Below are 19,822 nucleotides of genomic sequence, written 5' to 3'. Positions count from 1 at the left end.
CCGACCTGCCCTGTAAGACCGCGCTCCATGTAAGCATTGAAGATTCTGCCGTTGGCACTACAAACACAGGTAGTACTATTTACCAAATGTGGTCAAAAAGGAAATGACAGTTGATGTACCTGTGAATAACATACACGGCTTGAAAAAGTATGCTTTGAAAGGTGATTGATCACTGTTTTTGAGTCGAGGGTTTGGTCTGGCTAGTTCAGCAGAGCGGCACTTTGGGGACTTTAAAGATATGGAACTATCTCTTTTGTGGATTACAAATATCTAATACCACTGGTTAATATATACATATCCAGTTCACCCTGGTGCACCAGAAGTTTGCTCTCAGTCTATTGACTTTTTATTACTGGGATCCCATGCATGAATGTGGTATGTTTGTGAATTGTGTGATTTATTAAAGGATATTTTTATTTTTTGACACTTATGTTTCTTGAGTTTTTATTACTAACGGTTGTGCTGATTAAGCCTAGACTTTTGGAAACCCCTCAATTTGGGGAATCCACTTTCTTGCTATGTTTGTGAAAATATTATTTTCTAGGCAGCACCTGTTTCTTTTACAATAAGTATTTGAGTGCAGCTATTCTGTTTTGTTTTGTAAAATTATGCTCACTCTAGAATTATGCTGTTAATGATATGCATAGGATCTAAATTTAATTGGTTACTGAGTTTATACAAACAATGCCGAAAATGGTGGGCTGGAAAAGGTGACGTCATGGCCGGGTAAGATTTATTAAAAAAATAAGGTTTGTAAGCATTGTTTTTATGAAAATATAGGTTACTACGTTTTAATAGATGATAATGAAATAAAATATGTTATTATTGTGTAATGAAAAAGGAAAAAACAGTAATCCTTTAAGCTACCCCATAGAGCTTGAAGAAGACATACTCTGGCTTAGAGAACTGAGGTCTAACAAATCCTAAGTCGCATTCTTCTCCCTGGGAAGACTAGACCGCCACAGCATGTAAACAATATCTAAAAGTCTGCATCCCTGCCAGTCCATGCGCTACCAGCAGCATACTTAAAACAAGCAGGTTCTCTCTGATAATAAGCAGATCCAATACAAGACATTTCGACTGCACCTCTAATACAATATCACAAGCTCATAAGCGAAAGCAGAAACCCCACACCACACCCAAAAGAACAGTTGTTGAACACTTTTAGCGCCCCGCTGGAATGGCCCGCACGGGGTCGGAAGATGAATGCTCAGATGCAGGAAGCCTCTCAGACAGTCAGACGGGCACAACTCTATCACAGGGGATTTCTCGCCTTCCAGCAGCAGACAACCTTTCCAACAACTTAATGGACTCTATTAAATCACTATTGGCCTCTCACCATGACTCCCTGTCGAAAAAATTTGATAGGTCCCATGCTGATTTAAAAAGAGACATTGGCATAATTGGAGAACGTACAGAAGCGCTAGAGCGCAAACAAGAAGATCTGACAATAGACCACTCTACTCAGCTATTCACAGAATTTAGCCGGACAAATCTCAGACCTAGAATTGAAACTGGCGGATTTGGAAGATCGATCTCGCCGTAATAACGTCCGCATCAAAGGGATTCCAGAGTCGGTCCTGCCAAGAGACCTAGAGCATTACCTACAAGACCTCTTCAGGGCAATACTAGGGCCTGCTTTCGGCAACGAAACCCATATTGATAGAGCACACAGGGCGCTTAAACCAAGGTCAGCAGATGAAGGAAAACCAAGGGATGTAATAGCCAGGCTCCACTATTATACATTTAGAGAAAAGAAAAGAGCCTCAGAACTCTGGCTAAGAATAAAGTCCTGCCAGATAAATACGCTGACTTACAGATTTACCCAGATCTCTCACCCCACACACTTCAACTCCGTAGGCATTACCAACCATACACTAGGATACTGAGAGATAAAGGCCTTAATATAGATGGGGATTTCCCGTGAGACTTTTCATAACAAGAGACAGTCAACAATTCATAGCCTCCACCCCACAACAAACACGAGAACCGCTCCAAAATGGGAGTTACTCCCGCCAGACCGAGAAGATCGCCTTTCCAGCTGTGCCACAGATAGCAGCCTAAGGGCATCAGCGCCGCAAAGATCTGCTTCTACTTAAAGGAAAATTCTGGAATTCAGAGATCCACACCCAACACATAGAGAACCTGCTCACAGCTCAGTTGTGTTTTTCAGCAAGAGACTTGTGATATTTATGTGGGGAATTCCCACGCAACTACAGGAAGAGTCCTAGATGAATGGAAGAAGACGGGTGAGATCAACAAAGTTTATAGAATATATTATGTGACTGTGTCCTAATTAGATACAGGAGAGACTAGATGATGATTACAGACATGTTTAGTTGTTGTTAATAATGTTTTAACTGTTATCCAATATGATGTCACTATACACTTAGTCGTTATTCACCGTAACCATACTTATTCGGAGTTAGAAATGTTAGAGATTTTACTGAACAGCTAAGACTTAGGGCGAACTGAACTCCTTTTCCTGCATTAGCTATCATTATTATTGGTTAAACTGTTAACTTGAATGTGATCCACTGTAACCATATTTAGTTGGAGTTAGAAATGTTTGAAATTTTTATGAATAGTTAAGAGACTCAGGGAAAACTGAACTCATTTTCTTATACTAGTTATCATTGTTATTGGTTAAACTGTTTACCAGAATGTTGTATCCTAGGGAACCGATTCAACCTTCCCCTACCTAGACCCCGCGACTCTCGACCAGCCTCATGAAAGATATTATAGATCTCTCAGCTTGTCTGAGAATAAGCGATACACCCCCCAAAGCCCTGACTCCAGAACTACATCTGAATGAAATAATACATTATAGGACATAATAGTAATAGATAGCTGCAGCCTTAAAAGGGAATCTGTGCCCTGACACCAAGGACGACTGACGCCTATCTGCTTTTAAGCATAGTGCCTTGTTCACCTCTAAAAAATAATGATCCATCATGATACCCATAATCAGACCTATGCCCCATAGAAGTCATCAGACAGAGAGATGTGACTGAGAAGCTAGTTCCCGTTCTAGACCTCTCGTCAGAAACGTTACAATCCTAGCAGACCGGACAGAAAATGTGTAGACTTCAGTAGATCATGCCGACATACACATTACAACTTACCGGCAACTGTCATTTGAAGGCATGTCGACGGCTTTCTCCCCTCACTCTTCTCCCTTTATAATATTGCAGACTACAAAGTCTTGCTTGCTGTTCACTGTATTATTTATGTTATCAAATATGCTATGTTTATATTATTGCTATTGATATATAGGACTGGCGGGGAACAAGACTCCTTTCTGCTTATCTCCGCCCCCAACAATTTAGTTGTGTCCGTAGAGAGAGTGTAGCCGCAGCTAAGGCGTCCTCGGCGTTTACCGGAAATGGATTCCACAGAGGAGAGAGGACACTGAAGGACCCCAGGTGACTCACCTTAGCCGAAACCGGTGGATGAGACCGGGAGAAATGGCAGCACAGAAGAAAAGTTGGCAGGCACTACAGAACAGACCCACGTGAAATAGGTAAAAAATAATAATCCTTTATTGAAGACGTGTACAGAGTAAAAAGGCTGACTGACAGACAGGGTGGACAGAGGTCTTACGCGTTTCGCGCCCCCTAGTGGCGCTTACTCATAGACTGTCGTCTATGTTACAACCTAGACAATTTATAGGCTGAAGAAAAGGATATATTAACCCCTTAACTGCCTGTAAACCTGGTTAAAAACATAGAAAGTCCCTAGTGGACACAGGGTAACAAGAGGTAATGTATAAAAAGAACTAGGTGTACAACTGATGACCAATATGAGAACAAAATAAATGACACTTCATATTTCATGAACAACAATATACATACTATATAAACTAGATTATATTGCTAAACACTTTAAGCACAGGGATTATACATATGTATGTAGGGCGTTCTTATCTAAATATTCTGAGATAAAGTCATAATGAATTATAAAAGTCAAATACAAAGCGTAAAAATGTAGATAGATAAATGACTTGAATAAATAAAGAAGACAATAAAGAAATACCAAAAATTTAGAATGTTAGAAAAAAATAATTGTATATAAAATAACTTACATCACACTCCCTATTCATACCAGTGGGATGACATGTTTTAAGTTTTAAAATCCAATATTTCTTTATTGTCTTCTTTATTTATTCAAGTCATTTATCTATCTACATTTTTACGCTTTGTATTTGACTTTTATAATTCATTATGACTTTATCTCAGAATATTTAGATAAAAACTCCCTACATACATATGTATAATCCCTGTGCTTAAAGTGTTTAGCAATATAATCTAGCTTATATAGTATGTATATTGTTGTTCATGAAATATGAAGTGTCATTTATTTTGTTCTCATATTGGTCATCAGTTGTACACCTAGTTCTTTTTATACATTACCTCTTGTTACCCTGTGTCCACTAGGGACTTTCTAGGTTTTTAACCAGGTTTACAGGCAGTTAAGGGGTTAATATATCCTTTTCTTCAGCCTATAAATTGTCTAGGTTGTAACATAGATGACAGTCTATGAGTAAGCGCCACTAGGGGGCGCGAAATGCGTAAGACCTCTGTCCACCCTGTCTGTCAGTCAGCCTTTTTACTCTGTACACGTCTTCAATAAAGGATTATTATTTTTTACCTATTTCACGTGGGTCTGTTCTGTAGTGACTGCCAACTTTTCTTCTGTGCTGCCAATTTAGTTGTGTCCCTCTGGTTATAATCCAGACGGAACCCTCATTGCGAAAGTGTATATTCATCACTTTTAAATAGTCTCATGGGCCCTCGAGACCCCCATTTTGAAGGGATATTTGATTCATTAGATCTCCGCACCTGGCTGCTAGAAGACCTTTACCTGATTTACATACCACCTTTTCCTATTAATCCCTACCCCCATCCCTATCTCCCCCCTACTAATAAAATGGCACCTGTCCGACTGACCACACTGAACGCACAGGGACTAAACTCCCCTACGAAAAGAAAGCTCCTACAGCGCTACCTACTGACACATAAGATACACATCCTATTCCTTCAGGAGACTCGCTGGACTGGGGGCCCCCAGACTGTTAAGATCTCCCAGCACTACCCGGTATGTGAGATGGCATCTAACACTGAAGGGAAAACAAAGGGAGTTGCTATCTTAATTAGCAAAGACTTAACTTTTACATTAGAGTATGCTGAAAGAGATGACTAAGATCGATTCCTCATACTAATTTGCACACTCAATGAGACTTTATATACTTTGGTCTCTGTCTACACACCGAATACTAAACAAATACTCTTCCTGCGCAAGCTATTGATTCGCGTTGACCAACTTAAAAGGGGGCACTTAATAATCGGAGGGGACTTTAATATGGTGTGGGACCCATTAAGGGACAAGCAATCCATTCTAACGACACATGCAGATAGAAATGTTTCATCGACCTCCAATGGCTTCCGCAAACTTATGTATCAACATGACTTATATGATGCATGGAGGTGCCTAGAACCCTCAGAAAAAGATTTTTCACAATTCTTACTCAAGAATCGATTACCTATTATGCGACTTGAGGTCCCTAGATAACTTTACTAACCCTAGCATCAAGCCATGTACATGGTCAGACCACGATGTGGTTTGCCTAAACTTTACTAAGCTACAGTCTCTGACTGGTAGGCCTCCTTGGAGACTCCCGGAGCAGTGGCTCTCAGACATAGAACTCCCTGAACTAACCAAGATTGTGAGGGAATTTTTGGCACACAATGACGTAGGTACCACAGATATCGACATGATATGGGCGGCCCTTAAAGCATATCTTCATAGGCAATTTATTAAAAAAACGACACAGTACCGTAAGACAGGACACCAGTCACTGGCTAAGCTATATGGAGATCTCGGCATGCTCGAGAATTCCGACAAACTACACCCTAGTTTCCAGATAGCTCATCAGATAGGACTTATTAGAGAAGAAATCTCCAAACGAGATACCCAGAGAGTTCAAGAGAGCCTACACAGACTCAAACAAATATATTATTACAAAGGAAATAGGGCAGATAGACTTTTGGCTAATAAGCTTCATAAACGTACACAACAGAGGAGGATAGCTCTACTCAAAACCCACAATGGGACGGTTCATTCACCTAGAGAAAAAGGTGTAGCATTTGCAAATTACTACTCCTCCCTATATAACATTGAAGCCTCAGAGACAATAGATAGAGCCAGCCCAGAGGACATCAATAAGTTCCTAGAGAAACTAGCACTGCCCACCCTATCTGAGGAAGCTAAAAGAGAGTTAGAGGGTCAATTCGTTAGAAAAGACACAATGGAAAGAGGCGCCAATGGTGCAGATCAATGGTGAATCTTATATGCTGCTGATACAGGACGAATACAGGGTACTCACTTGTATAAAAGGCAATCAGTTATGCCTATAGAGGTGGGCTGGATTTCTACAGCAGTCCAGCTAGCTGATCCAGAGGCAGCTCTCTAACGACATCCAATGAAAGGCAATCTGTTAGAAAAAGACAATAGAGGCGCCAATGGTGCAGATCAATGGTGGATCTTATAAATTCCTGGCAAAAGAAGAACACAGGGTACTCACATATATAAAAGGCAATCAGTTATGCCTATAGAGACGGGCTGGATTTCTACAGCAATCCAGCTAGCTGATCCTTGGTAACTCCAGAGTGCAGGGGGTCATCCAACCAAAACTGTGTATCAACAAGGTGTGGGGGCAGGATGCTGGGGTTAGGGATTCTCACCCTACAAGTAGCGTAGCAATAAACCATATACAGCACATAGAGATGGTGAAGTTAAAAACACATTTATTAAAAAAGTTATAAAAATACACCACTCATATTAGTGCCAGTAAAAATTATGGCTAGTAGAGAAACAGTGCGACGCGTTTCTCAGTTAGACTGTTTCCTCAGGCATGTTTCTCATCTGTTATTTACCTCCTTACTGTTGAAAGCGTCTTCCTTAATCTAAACAAACCACCCAATTGGTCTTAATGTTAGGTGACGATCATCGCGTCACCTATGTAAACAAACAGAAACATATGTCAAACACTTGTCACTCCATATCTACAATCACACAATCGCTGCGTAAAAATAAAAGTGAGCGGCCGATTTTCTCCCACATTAATTATGAATCAGTGGGGTATATGGACTAATGTTAATAACGGCCTCATAACCAGACTGTGTGTTGTAGTTAAACGGTACAAGTGTGACGATTTGCCAAATGTTAAATTAAAGATATCCAAATGATAAACTGTTATTATCCAAAAAATAAAATAAAATCAAAAGGTATAGTAACAATCATAATAAAGATGCCTCCTATCTGCCTATTCATATTAATGTATATCCTATATGCCTATTTGTATTAAGTGATGATATGAGCCACTAGGGAATAGTGAAGTGGACTAACCATCTATAGTATATTAGCCATCTCACACGTACATATAACTTTTGATATCCATCTGTGAAAAGAAATAATATGTTAAAAATGGTAATAATAGTGTGAATGATGGTGAGGCGAAACCCTCCTATATGCCTATGGAAAGTGAGTGATAATGCGGTAATCAACCAATGGGGAATACTAAGGTGTATTAACTATCTCAAGGGGGAGGGGTCGTGCTTGTATAAGTGTAACATGATAATTGATATAAATCCTCAAAAGATAAATGGCATTTAGAGTGCTATATAGATATTAATTTAAATACGTGGGATAAAGTGGTTGAAAGATAATGCAGAACCACCAAGACAATAAAATATATCCAAATAGGTGCAAGTGTATACTAGTGATGTATATGATTGTTACTATACCTTTTGATTTTATTTTTTGGATAATAACAGTTTATCATTTGGATATCTTTAATTTAACATTTGGCAAATCGTCACACTTTTACCGTTTAACTACAACACACAGTCTGGTTATGAGGCCGTTATTAACATTAGTCCATATACCCCATTGATTGATAATTAATGTGGGAGAAAATCGGCCGCTCACTTTTATTTTTATGCAGCGATTGTGTGATTGTAGATATGGAGTGACAAGTGTTTGACATATGTTTCTGTTTGTTTACATAGGTGACGCGATGATCGTCACCTAACATTAAGACCAATTGGGTGGTTTGTTTAGATTAAGGAAGACGCTTTCAACAGTATACGCCCTAGCATTGGCCTGATCACGGGCGCTGTCCCTCAAAACGAGATCTATTGGCTGCCTGACTACATCGGCGTAAAAAGTTATTGGCTGAGTAGTTGTGAATGGTCCCGTCCATAATCAGGAGATTGATATATTTTTAGCCCTATCAGATGGCCCTGCACACGGTCCTCCTTGAGATGGACATTAGTCTAGACCTATTAGGTTACAGTATGTACGATGTGTGTTAATTACATTTATTTAAGTTAAAGGAATCACAAGATCGTCATTGTAATATAGATATCATATACACTGATCAGACATATGTTGGTGAGACATATATTTTATTAAAACACAATATTGGCCATACTTATGTTATAATAAGATTGCAGCAGGGTGGGTGTAATCAAATGACGGGTTCTGATTGGTTCTGCCTGTCTCAATTGTTGGGGGTGGGTCAATGGGGGTTTTAGTAGCGTAGCCCTATATAAGGAGGTAAATAACAGATGAGAAACATGCCTGAGGAAACAGTCTAACTGAGAAACGCGTCGCACTGTTTCTCTACTAGCCATAATTTTTACTGGCACTAATATGAGTGGTGTATTTTTATAACTTTTTAAATAAATGTGTATTTAACTTCACCATCTCTATGTGCTGTATATGGTTTATTGCTACGCTACTTGTAGGGTGAGAATCCCTAACCCCAGCATCCTGCCCCCACACCTTGTTGATACACAGTTTGGGTTGGATGACCCCCTGCACTCTGGAGTTACCAAGGATCAGCTAGCTGGATTGCTGTAGAAATCCAGCCCGTCTCTATAGGCATAACTGATTGCCTTTTATATATGTGAGTACCCTGTGTTCTTCTTTTGCCAGGAATTTATAAGATCCACCATTGATCTGCACCATTGGCGCCTCTATCTATTGTCTTTTTCTAACAGAGGGACAATTCACTTTGGCAGAAGTTAAAGTAGCCATAGCCAGTCTCATGCCCTTACTTTCTATCAAACTCTTAGCTCCATTTTGTCTCCGATTTTGCTTCAACTATTTACGAGGGTAGCTGTCAGGGGTAGTTTCATTCCAGAATTTTTGGAAGCAAACATCACCACAATACACAAGGAAGGCAAAGACCCAGCACTCTGCTCCAGCTACAGGCCCATTTCGCTCATTAATGTGGATGCCAAAATATATGCCAAAGTTTTGGCGAACAGACTAGGCAGACACCTACAGACACTTATACATATAGATCAGGTAGGATTCATCCTTAACAGGCAGGGTTCGGATAACACTTGACGTCTTCTAGACATATTTACCGAGGCCGCTGACCTGGGGCTCCCCATGCTCGTCCTGTCACTTGATGCTGAGAAGGCGTTTGACAGGGTGAGATGGGAATACCTTTTCCGGACTCTCTCAGGGTTCGGTATACCGGACTCCTTTGGCGGTTAGAGCACTTTATTCAGCTCCCACAGCAGTTGTGAGGGGCCTAGGGTTTTGTTCGCCTAAAATAGAGCTAAAAATGGAACTAGGCAGGGCTGGCCCCTTTCCCCACTTTTGTTTGTCCTAGCAATTGAGCCTTTGGGGCAGCCATCAGAAAATGTACAAATATACAGGGACTCCAGATGCACGACACTACACAGAAATTGACACTGTTTGCAGATGACCTTACGGTCTTCCTTACAGAGCCCCTGGACTCCCTCCCCCCAATGATGCTCCTACTGAAGCAATTCGGCGAAGTCTCTTATTATAAGATTAATGTGGGCAAAACAGAGGCATATTCCATTAACATTCCACCGAGTGAACGAGAGGCTATTCAACTTCTTTATTCCTTCAAGTGGTCCACTAGGGGAGTTCGCCATCTGGGTGTCTTCCTCTCTCATATAAAATCCATAACTATCAAAGAAAATTATGAGACCCTACTGACAGATATTACCTCTGAACTTAATTCCAAGAGGTATGGAGAGATATCTTGGATGGGCAGGGTGGCGGCCCTCAAAATGATGGTCCTCCCCAAGCTCACTTATTTATTCCGCTGTATCCCTTTCCTGATCTCAGGTACCTTGATTCGGAAATTTCAAGCCCTATTTAACTCCTATACCTGGAACAACAAAAGGCCCGTGTGGCGGCCCACATACTCCAAGCCCCAACCGAGAGAGGAGGTATAGGCCTCCCTAATATAAAGATGTATCATGAGGCAGCGATGATAACTCATGTTACTGCATGGGGAGGTGATCTTCCCTCAACTAGATGGAGAGACCTGGAACAGGCCTAACTGCCAGCATATGTCACCATAGAAGATCTGCTCTGGCTTCCCCCACATTGGCAATCCAAAATCCACATTGCTAATAGTATAATTAAGGGATGTCAAGAGACTTGGGTTAAATTGCGACACAACAAGCTCATTGCCCCCCACCACTCACCCATACATTCCATACGGGGACTATTACTAGAACTACCTGACACACACCTCAATACATGGGCCAGTACAGACGTAACCTCTTTGAAAGACTTTTACTGCAACAAACAGTTACGACCACACACAGATATGCTTACTCTACCCACGCTGACCCCCAGGTTTCAATTTGATCTATTGAGACTACGGACCTTGATGAAGTCCTGGGGCTTCTTAGAGGACACATTACGAGACACTACTCCCTGGGAGACGAACCTCCAACTATACAAACCCCTTTCAGTACATTATAAGTGCTTAATTGAGAAACTGATCCCCCCCCAAAACGATACACATGGAGGCCTGGGAGAGGGACCTACAACTGACATACACACCAGAAACATGGAACAGAGCAATTAGCCTAACGAAAAAAGCTACTCATTGCATTACTCTCTACGAGTTGTATTTCAAAATAATAACAAGGTGGCACTTAGTGCCAACAAAATTGCAGAAAATCTTCAATGATCACTCACCAATGTGCTGGAGAGAATGCAGAGAGCTGGGGACCCCCCTCCATGTCTGGTGGACGTGTCCAAAACTGGAAAGCTATTGGCGCAAAGTAGAAAAGACCTGTAACGATCTAGACTTATCAGAAGCCCTAACTCCGGCCCTTGCAATATTACACTTAGGAATAGACAGGCTCCCCAAAACCAAACAAAGCTTACTCTTGTGTATTCTCATCTCCACTAAATTGCTTATAGCTAGAAATTGGAAAAAAGAGCCAACCCCCCAGATGGCAGGGAGTAGTGGACTGTGTAAACCATATTAAAAATATGGAAAACTATGTCTTTAGAGAATGCAGACAATTAAATGACTACTGCCTCATATGGGAACCGTGGGAATTGCTGTGGACCCGTAAAATTCCACAGTCAGACTGACCAGTTGGATTAGAGTAGTAGCCAAAAGATGAGATCCCCTAACCCCCATGCTGTACCAGACCCTAGATGATTCCCGATATGCGACCCTTAAGCCTCCCCCACCTAGACAAGCCAGGTGCGGTGGAAGCCGGACAGCCTCACAGTATTAATATATTTAAGCAGAGGGGAGACTTGACATCTCCCCCCACTAGAGTTTGTAATACTGTACTGACAAGGTGCCTTAGTAGACTAAACTGTTATCTCAAAGGTTTAATTGTAGTTTAGATCAATGTTGTGCCAAGAAAATGCAATGTAATGGCTCAATGTGCACTCTCAGGTCATGTATAATAGCATAATATAATGTGACCCACTGCAGCAACAGGAGGTGGGCTGTGAGTGACTGTCCTGGGATTAAGGCCCACACCCATTTGAGAAATGTGTTTGGAAGCAAGAGGTACTATGGAGCAGCAGGTCCGAAAAAAAAATGCATCCCACAAAGATATAAGCACCATAGACTCTTATTCTGGCCTCTGTGTCTGACACCCAGGGCTGTCTTTAACACAGGGCAAAAGGGGCAGCTGCCCAGGGCCCAGTTTCTGTTGAGGGGCCCAAGAGTCCTAAAAAAAAAAAAAAAAAATTTTTTTTTTTTTTATGGTTCATACCAGACTACTGATGTGACATGGGGAACACACACATTCAGTCCTAATACTGTCACAGTCAAAAGTACTCTGTTTATATATATTTTTTTTTTAAACTGTGCCAGACCGTGCCGGTGTCATGTAACATGCCAAGCTATTGCCATGTGCTGTTTTAGATGTGCACTGTGCAGCACTGAATGCAAAGCCCTAACTTGGTATCCAGCCATTCCCAAGAAAGCTGCCGCTCCAGTCCGACGCTGGCTGAAGACGCCACCGGAAGTTACAGGGGGAAGGCAATTGGTGTGAAGCCACAGAGGGTGCAAGCCGAAAATGCGGCCGGTTCTGCCGCAGGGAGAACAACTGAAAAAAGGCAATCAGCTGCACTAGCGGAGCGATAAGTATATAAAAAAAGCCATTCCCACTGCATCAGAAAAGGTCCTACTGGGGTTACCACTATTACCAGGTCACTGCTCTGGTGGTGGGGATTGTTTCTGGGTAGGGCTGACTGTAGGCGCATGCAGCAGAAAGCTGGAGCGGCAAGGATGTGAGGATTTAAGCATCTGTGCAGCTGCATACACTGCTCTCTTCAGTCTTGAGGCTGTGTAACTCATCTCACATTGTATCCATGCAGCCTTGGACAGACAGCATCCAGTCTGATGGTCCCCTTAGCCCTGCTCTTTCTGCTGTGGCCCTAAGATCAACTAACTGAAGTTTGTTAGGGGAACAGTGCTTTGTAGAAAGGTGTCAGTGGGAAGAATAAGTGAGTGCACACACACCCCTCCCCATGCAGCATTGTCTAGTGCAGGGTGAGAGGGAATTTGTTCCTAGCAAAGAAGTGACGTGCTGCTGTGGCTGATGTAATAGTGTCATGCTGATACTTCACACATTAATGTAAGGTTTATTTTTATAGTTTTTGTTTTCTCTCTGTCTCAGATTTTACAGCTTCCCATAGTAGTTCTGCTGTTCCAGTCAGTAAACTTATATTTGTCTGCACCTCCATGCTTCCTCCTCAGTCTTTACCTTGCTTTGCTCCTGTTGGCTGCCCTAAATCTCTTTAACCAGCTAACCTCACACCAGAATCACATTCAAAAGAATATTAAATTAATCCACAGTGGAGGAATTTATATATTTATTTACTTATTAGTACTGCTTAGGTCCAGTTTCACATATTGCAATTTATTTCATTTTTTTAAAATGATTAGGCCAGCAGTGGATGATCCAATGCTGGGCTAATAATTAAAAAAAATTGATTTAGTTGTTTTTTGGGATGTTGGGGTGGAGAGCGAAATTGCATGGGGGGGGGCCAAGAAAATTTTTGCCCAGGGTCCAGTCAATATTAAAGACGGCCCTGCTGACACCTGCCTTTCTCTCAGACCTCTCCCCCCATCTGACCCCTTTCTCCCTTTGACCTCTGACTCAATCAGTCTGGCTTGTCTCCCTCTAACAGCTGTTTCTCCTGTCTGACCGTTTTCTCTCTCTGACTCCTGGATCCCTCCTTGCTTTTCATCCTCTCTTTTCTACCCTTGTTTTTCTCCCCCACTAAACCGTTTATCCCTATCTCTGCCATCTCTTCTCGTCTACTTCCTTTTGACTCTCAATTTTTTTTTACCCATTCTCTCATCTTCCATTTGATATCTCTCTCATACTCCCTCTGATTTCACCTTTAACCCCTTTTATAAGCATGACGAGGCAATCCCCCACGCATAACTAGAAGGGCTCATCATGCGCCTACAGGTAGCAATGTGTATGATGAGCTCTTCTAGTCATGCTTGGGGTTTGCAGATCAAACACTGATTTCGGTGATCCCCCTCACTACATGGCCTAGTGGGCGGCACACCCAGGCTTCATGGGAGTGCTGGTGACATCACCACATATGCAAGTGGTGATGTCACACAGGGGGCAGAACCAGGAAGCTCAGTGTAGCTGCAAGGGAGCTGGATGGGGGAGGTTCTTCTTACCCCTCAATCACAGCTCAGATAGCAGCTATAAACCTCCAAGATGCCTCATTTGAAAGAGAATTGATGGTGGTCTAGGAGCAGTACCATACTGCAGATGTTTTAAAAATAAAGTAGAAAAAAAATACATGGGGATTTGCTTGGGAATGGGTCATTATATGTGCAATAAACAAAATTATGTGTGTAGAGACTCTGAGTAAAGTTTATTTTCTAGTAGACAAGTCCCTCTTGTCTGTATAGACAGGTGATCACTGTGGTAACAGTGAACAACTAGCAAGAAAAACGTGCTTTTATTTCTGTACTAAACAATGGGGCCTCTCTAATCTATATTATAATCCATTAAAAAAAGCCTGTATGCGCCCCATTACACACGAGGTAAATTTAATAAGGTCATCAAAGCAACAGCAGTGGTTTGCCATTTTCAGTATTATTTACTAAGATCTAAGAAAAAAAAATATATTACAGTTTATGCCATAGCTATCTCACATACCATGAATTATAAATGTATTAATTGTATATTGTAAATCTGCTGGGCCTGCTTAAAAACAAATATATATAAATATATATATTTATGTATATATATGATATGTGTGGGTCACTCACTGAAATGTTACTTACAATATGGTTTAAATGTAGGCAGCAAAAAAACTCAAAATTGACTAAACACTGGGAATGAAAAAAAAAGCTTATCAACAAAGGGTTAAAAATGTTCTCCCTTTTAATTTGTTCATAATTATCCATTTTACCTGCTTGGGTGCATTAAATTGTTTTTAATATAGGTAATTTACCTTTATTTTGACATTTGGATGAGGTGAAATGCCATCAATACTAAAAATATTAATACTGAAGTATTCTCAATATCAAACAGAAATAGAAGCAGTTTCCCCCATCATCCTTAGGGAGATTTCCCCCCGGGTCATAATACAAATGCATACAGAAAGAGAACGAACAACAGCTCGGTAGCTTGTTCTATGGCTTGGTTAACACCTGGGAGTAGCTTCTTTTAGCCCAATTGCGCTTTTCAAAGAGGAAAACTTCCCTGAAGTATATCAGTCTGATCCCACCTAGCAAAGTCAGTCCAGTCCCAAAATACCAAACAATTCTCTGCACAAGGGAAAAAGCAACCCCAGATGATAGTTTCGGCCTCCTTTGGGCCTCGTTATTGAGGTGCAGCCATATCCCTCTAAGCACATTGGGAAAGTAGTCCACGTTTGGTTTCCCCCATCGAGACTTTCCCCAGAGTCATAATAGAAATACATACAGAAAGAGAAGCAGTCTGCCAGGAATGAACAACAGCTCAGTGGCTTGTTCAATGTCCCGGTTACCACCTGGGAGCAGCTTGCCCAATGTTCTTAGAGGGATGTGACTGCACCTTAATGACGAGGCCCAAAGGAGGCTGAACTGATCATGCTGAAACATACCTTCTATCCTACGACTTTTCACTCTATGGACCCTGACTTCTTTCCTCTCACTCCATCACTCTCTCTTTTACCTCTCTCCCCCTCCTTCTCTGAATCTCTGACTATATTTCTACTTTTAACCACTGACTCCCTGTAGTCAACTTTTCTGTCTCCCATTCACTTTTGACGCCCCCCCCAGATACCCCGACAAGGTATCTCCGCCAAAAGTGCCTGCTTTCTCGCCGGAACCTGTAGCTGTATAGCTGGAAAGGGATTATAGCAAGTATCCAACCCTAATAACCAGGCAAGACCAGTATTAAGGTGAAACACGAACAGGTTTTATTGAGACAAACACACAGCTTCTATACACAACTGCCATCTGATCAAGAAATCCCTGCCCCTCCAGGCAGGCTGGCGCCTCCATATGAGCCATAGGAATGTAGAGATCCCACAATAGCTAGGTTGTAGTTTTGGGGTGATCCTGAGGGAGCGACGGCTATTCCCCAGATGCCACAGTCCAAAAGGCGACATGATCCGTTACTGGGGACCGGAGCTGCAGTCTGGCAAATGTACTCAGGAACAGTCTAAGATGGGGGTGACCAAAATCCCCGGTTCCTGAGTGAGCTCCACCTCAGCAATCCCCCCAAACCCATGTCCATCAAAGGCATAACAAGTCCCCAAAAGAGTGGAGACCAGTGCATCTAATTCAGATAGCCATTCCTCCCTGGGCTGCTCTCCCAGGAAAGGCACTCGTAAGTCCAGCTGGAGCCAGTATCTTTCCTCAGCAGTGGGGAGGACTTTTCCACAATAGTCCTACTCCTGTTGAAGAGCCTCCCTCCAGAGTTGCCGGCAGATAAAGTCCTTCCATCCCAGCTTGTCCTGTGCAGAACCAGGACCGTCCAGCTGGGCCAACGCCTCTTGCGGTCTCCATCGGAACTCAGCTTCCATGGCTGCCAGTCACTGTGGTGCTTCTCCGCTGTCAACAGGAAACTTGGTCCCCATGGTGGCTTCAACTATGTAGCCTATGCAGCTTTTTTTAAAATGTATTGTTTTGCTTATTTTTAAATAACATTGTGCTGATTTTCAGACTCCTAACCAAGCCCCAAAGTTTTAGAAGAATACTGATGTATACCTACTCCAGCTTGCTCCTGTTTGTGTAAAGAGTCTTTTCATATGCAGAGAAATGGGGAGGGGGTCTGCTCTTTTAGCTATAGAACCACTTTCAGTGGGTGTTCCTGCTACCCTTTTCAACTGAGCTAAATTGGGAACTTCTAAGTAAGTTTTTAAACGGTTTTATACTGGATTTTTAGATCAGTATCTGTGCATATTCTTCTTTATAGTAGTGTCTATTACATGGAAATTGGTGTATACTGTCCCTTTAACTCCCAGTAGTGCATTGCAGTTATTGAGTCTACCAAGGCCCTAGCTTCCATTGATGTTGTTAACGGTGTCAACGGTTGCAACAACAAGTATCTTTGTTAAAGTCAATGGAGATGTTTTGTTACTACTAGTTTACACAAAGTACAGCAGCACTGCAAATTGGGCCTATTTATACTTATCAACAAAGGATACAAAGAGTAAAAAGTAAATGCGATAGCAGAAATAAATGGAAATATCTCTTAAAATTGCATGCTCTATCTAAACCGTGAAAGTTTAATTTTGAATTCCATGTCCCTTAAATTGCTGCACTTTATATGAGTATGAGGTATATTTGCTATCCTCTCTTGTTACAATCAGTATGATCAGTCTACTTGATTATTTTCACCTTCTTATTGCTACTGCTTTAAAGGGATACTAAATGCAAATGTTTTCTTTCATGATTCGGATAGAGCATGCAATTTTAAGCAACTCTCTAATTTACTCCTATTATCAAATTTTTTTTTTAATAGTTTTTATTTGAGGTTTGACATACACACATAGGAAGGCATACATATAACATGAACACCATAAAACACAACAACAATAAAATACATAACTGATTTAGTAAAATGATTAACATATACTATCTGTACTTCTCAGAGAAAACCAAGAGCTAATATACCTGTATATATAATCTGCCTTATGTACTGAGCACCTCCAAGATGGCTCTGGAGGTCACTTTTGGACCCCAACAGCAAGAGTTAATGGAATAGGGGGTGTCTAATTTTAAGGGGCCACTTTTGGGTCTCAGCAGCCAAACCTCAGTTTTTAGATTTAAATTAACTCAAAACAATCATAACTGAAAGGGGGTGTGGAAATATAATACAAATGATATGCAAAGCAGATAGATAGCATCACAATCTCTATGTACATACTATACCACCAAGTATTATAATACATAGAACTAAGTATTTGGGCAGTGTATAAAGGGGTGAATATTAAGCAACCTGATAGTCTGTGTTACATGGGGAACCTGTTGTACTAGTGAAACTGTAAAATCAGTGGATATAGGAGGCGCTATAGAGCCGTAGGATATATAAATATAAATAAATGTAAAATTCACTGTATCGTTACCAGTTAAAACAATCCAAAAAATTAAAAATCCAAAAATCCCAATGACCCTTAAGGGATACGTTTAAATACTATTTATGTGCAAAATCTGTGATAAAAAATCGGTGATAATTAAAAATAAAGGAAAATATCTACGTACATATATATAAAAACAATTTATCCAAGTGAAAAATCAAAGTGAAATAAATGCAGTATATCAAAGTGCAATCAATGATCAAGTGACAATATTTAGTAAAACACAGATGTGATATTTAATAAGTCAATGCATAAAAGGTTGACACATACAATCCATATAACAATCAATCATACATAAAATAAAACCGGTTTAAACATACACACTATACATAACCCCTCAGATTCCCCAAATCAAATGTGGCTGGCGGAGAACACCTATAATGACTGTGTTCTAATCTTGGTGTTAGTAATTCAAGGGGATCCCCCAAAGAAGATGGTCCGGAATGATAATGTGGGTTTAATTATTGTAACTCCAAAGATATAAATGTTAATGTTTCTGAATGATGCCGTTATATCCCCAGTCTTTTTTGGTCACAAATAAAAGCCCACGATGGTATAGAGCTCCTTCCTTAATGTTCTCTTAGTTAATAGGCAATCAAGTATTTATAACTTAGCCGGGAGGCTCTCCTACCTTCTTACAAGTGTCTGCCAGCGATCTCCTTACCTGGCCCGACACTCCGGCTGCTCCTTTAGATGTCTGCTCAGCGAAAATCTTGTGAGTGACGTCACCCGGTTCCGGGGTCCTAGGTGACCACTTGCGCAAGTGTTTGTTTCCACAGGATGTCCTCTGTACGCCAGGGTACAGAGAGTTCACTTCAGTTTCGGTCCTCCAAAAAATCACAAACAGAAAAAGACCCAGAAGGGATTGAAACGCGTAGAGGACTTACCTGCTACTTTTTGTGATTTTTTGGAGGACCGAAGCTGAAGTGAACTCTCTGTACCCTGGCGTACAGAGGACATCCTGTGGAAACAAACACTTGCGCAAGTGGTCACCTAGGACCCGGAACCGGGTGACGTCACTCACAAGATTTTCGCTGAGCAGATACCCTATCCGTATCTGTCTTATTTGTACTAGTGAAACTATCAGCTTAACAGCTCGTGGTACACTGGGGCCATAACGCTAAGACATTCAATAGGTAAGAGAAGAAAAAAAACAGAAAAGAGCAGCCAACTAAAGGTATAATCGCCAACATGCAAGAATACGCCTGCATCAAGATGTCAGTACCATGTTATGCACAATATGAGTAGGAAGCATGCGTAGTGGGTGTCATAGGACCTCCAAGCAAACAGTTCTCTTAGGGGTCAAGACTTAATAACATATTTAATACTTGGGAAGATAAATCTCACTGTTCCAAGACTGCTAATATGTCCATGCATGTAACTGACCAGTGTAGACTCCAGCAATCTCGATACAACTCTCGCACTGTCTGAAGTATAAGAAAGTCAGTTCAACAAATAAAAAATTATATATGTATAGTTGCTTGCGGCACATTAGGGAGATTCCAGGGCATCCTCATAGTTCCGGGCCAATGCGCATGAGAAGTGACCCCTCATTAACCAATTCCAGTCCGGAACACACAAAGGGCGAAGTGAGTTCATAGCCCGATGAAATTGAGATTCAGAGTTACAGGAAGGAAAGTTTGCAGCGTAGCATGAAGCCGGGTAGACAGCTGGCGGTAGCCAGGCGATCTCTGTGTCCGAGGCTTGGTGAGGGTAATGATCTATAGGGCTCGACTGTGACTTCTCTAGCTTGGCTAGCCTCTCAGCCTGGAGGAATTTAACCGGTGCTCTTGTAAAGGCTCGTGACATACCTTCTAATCCGAAATCCCCAACGGCAATGGCTGGGGGCTCAAAATTGAATATCACGCTGCATTTAGCGTAGGTATAACAGGCTGGT

The sequence above is a fragment of the Bombina bombina genome, chromosome 8, assembly GCF_027579735.1.
Source record: "Bombina bombina isolate aBomBom1 chromosome 8, aBomBom1.pri, whole genome shotgun sequence".
Classification (NCBI taxonomy): domain Eukaryota; kingdom Metazoa; phylum Chordata; class Amphibia; order Anura; family Bombinatoridae; genus Bombina; species Bombina bombina.
Note: the sequence above shows the minus strand (reverse complement) of the source record.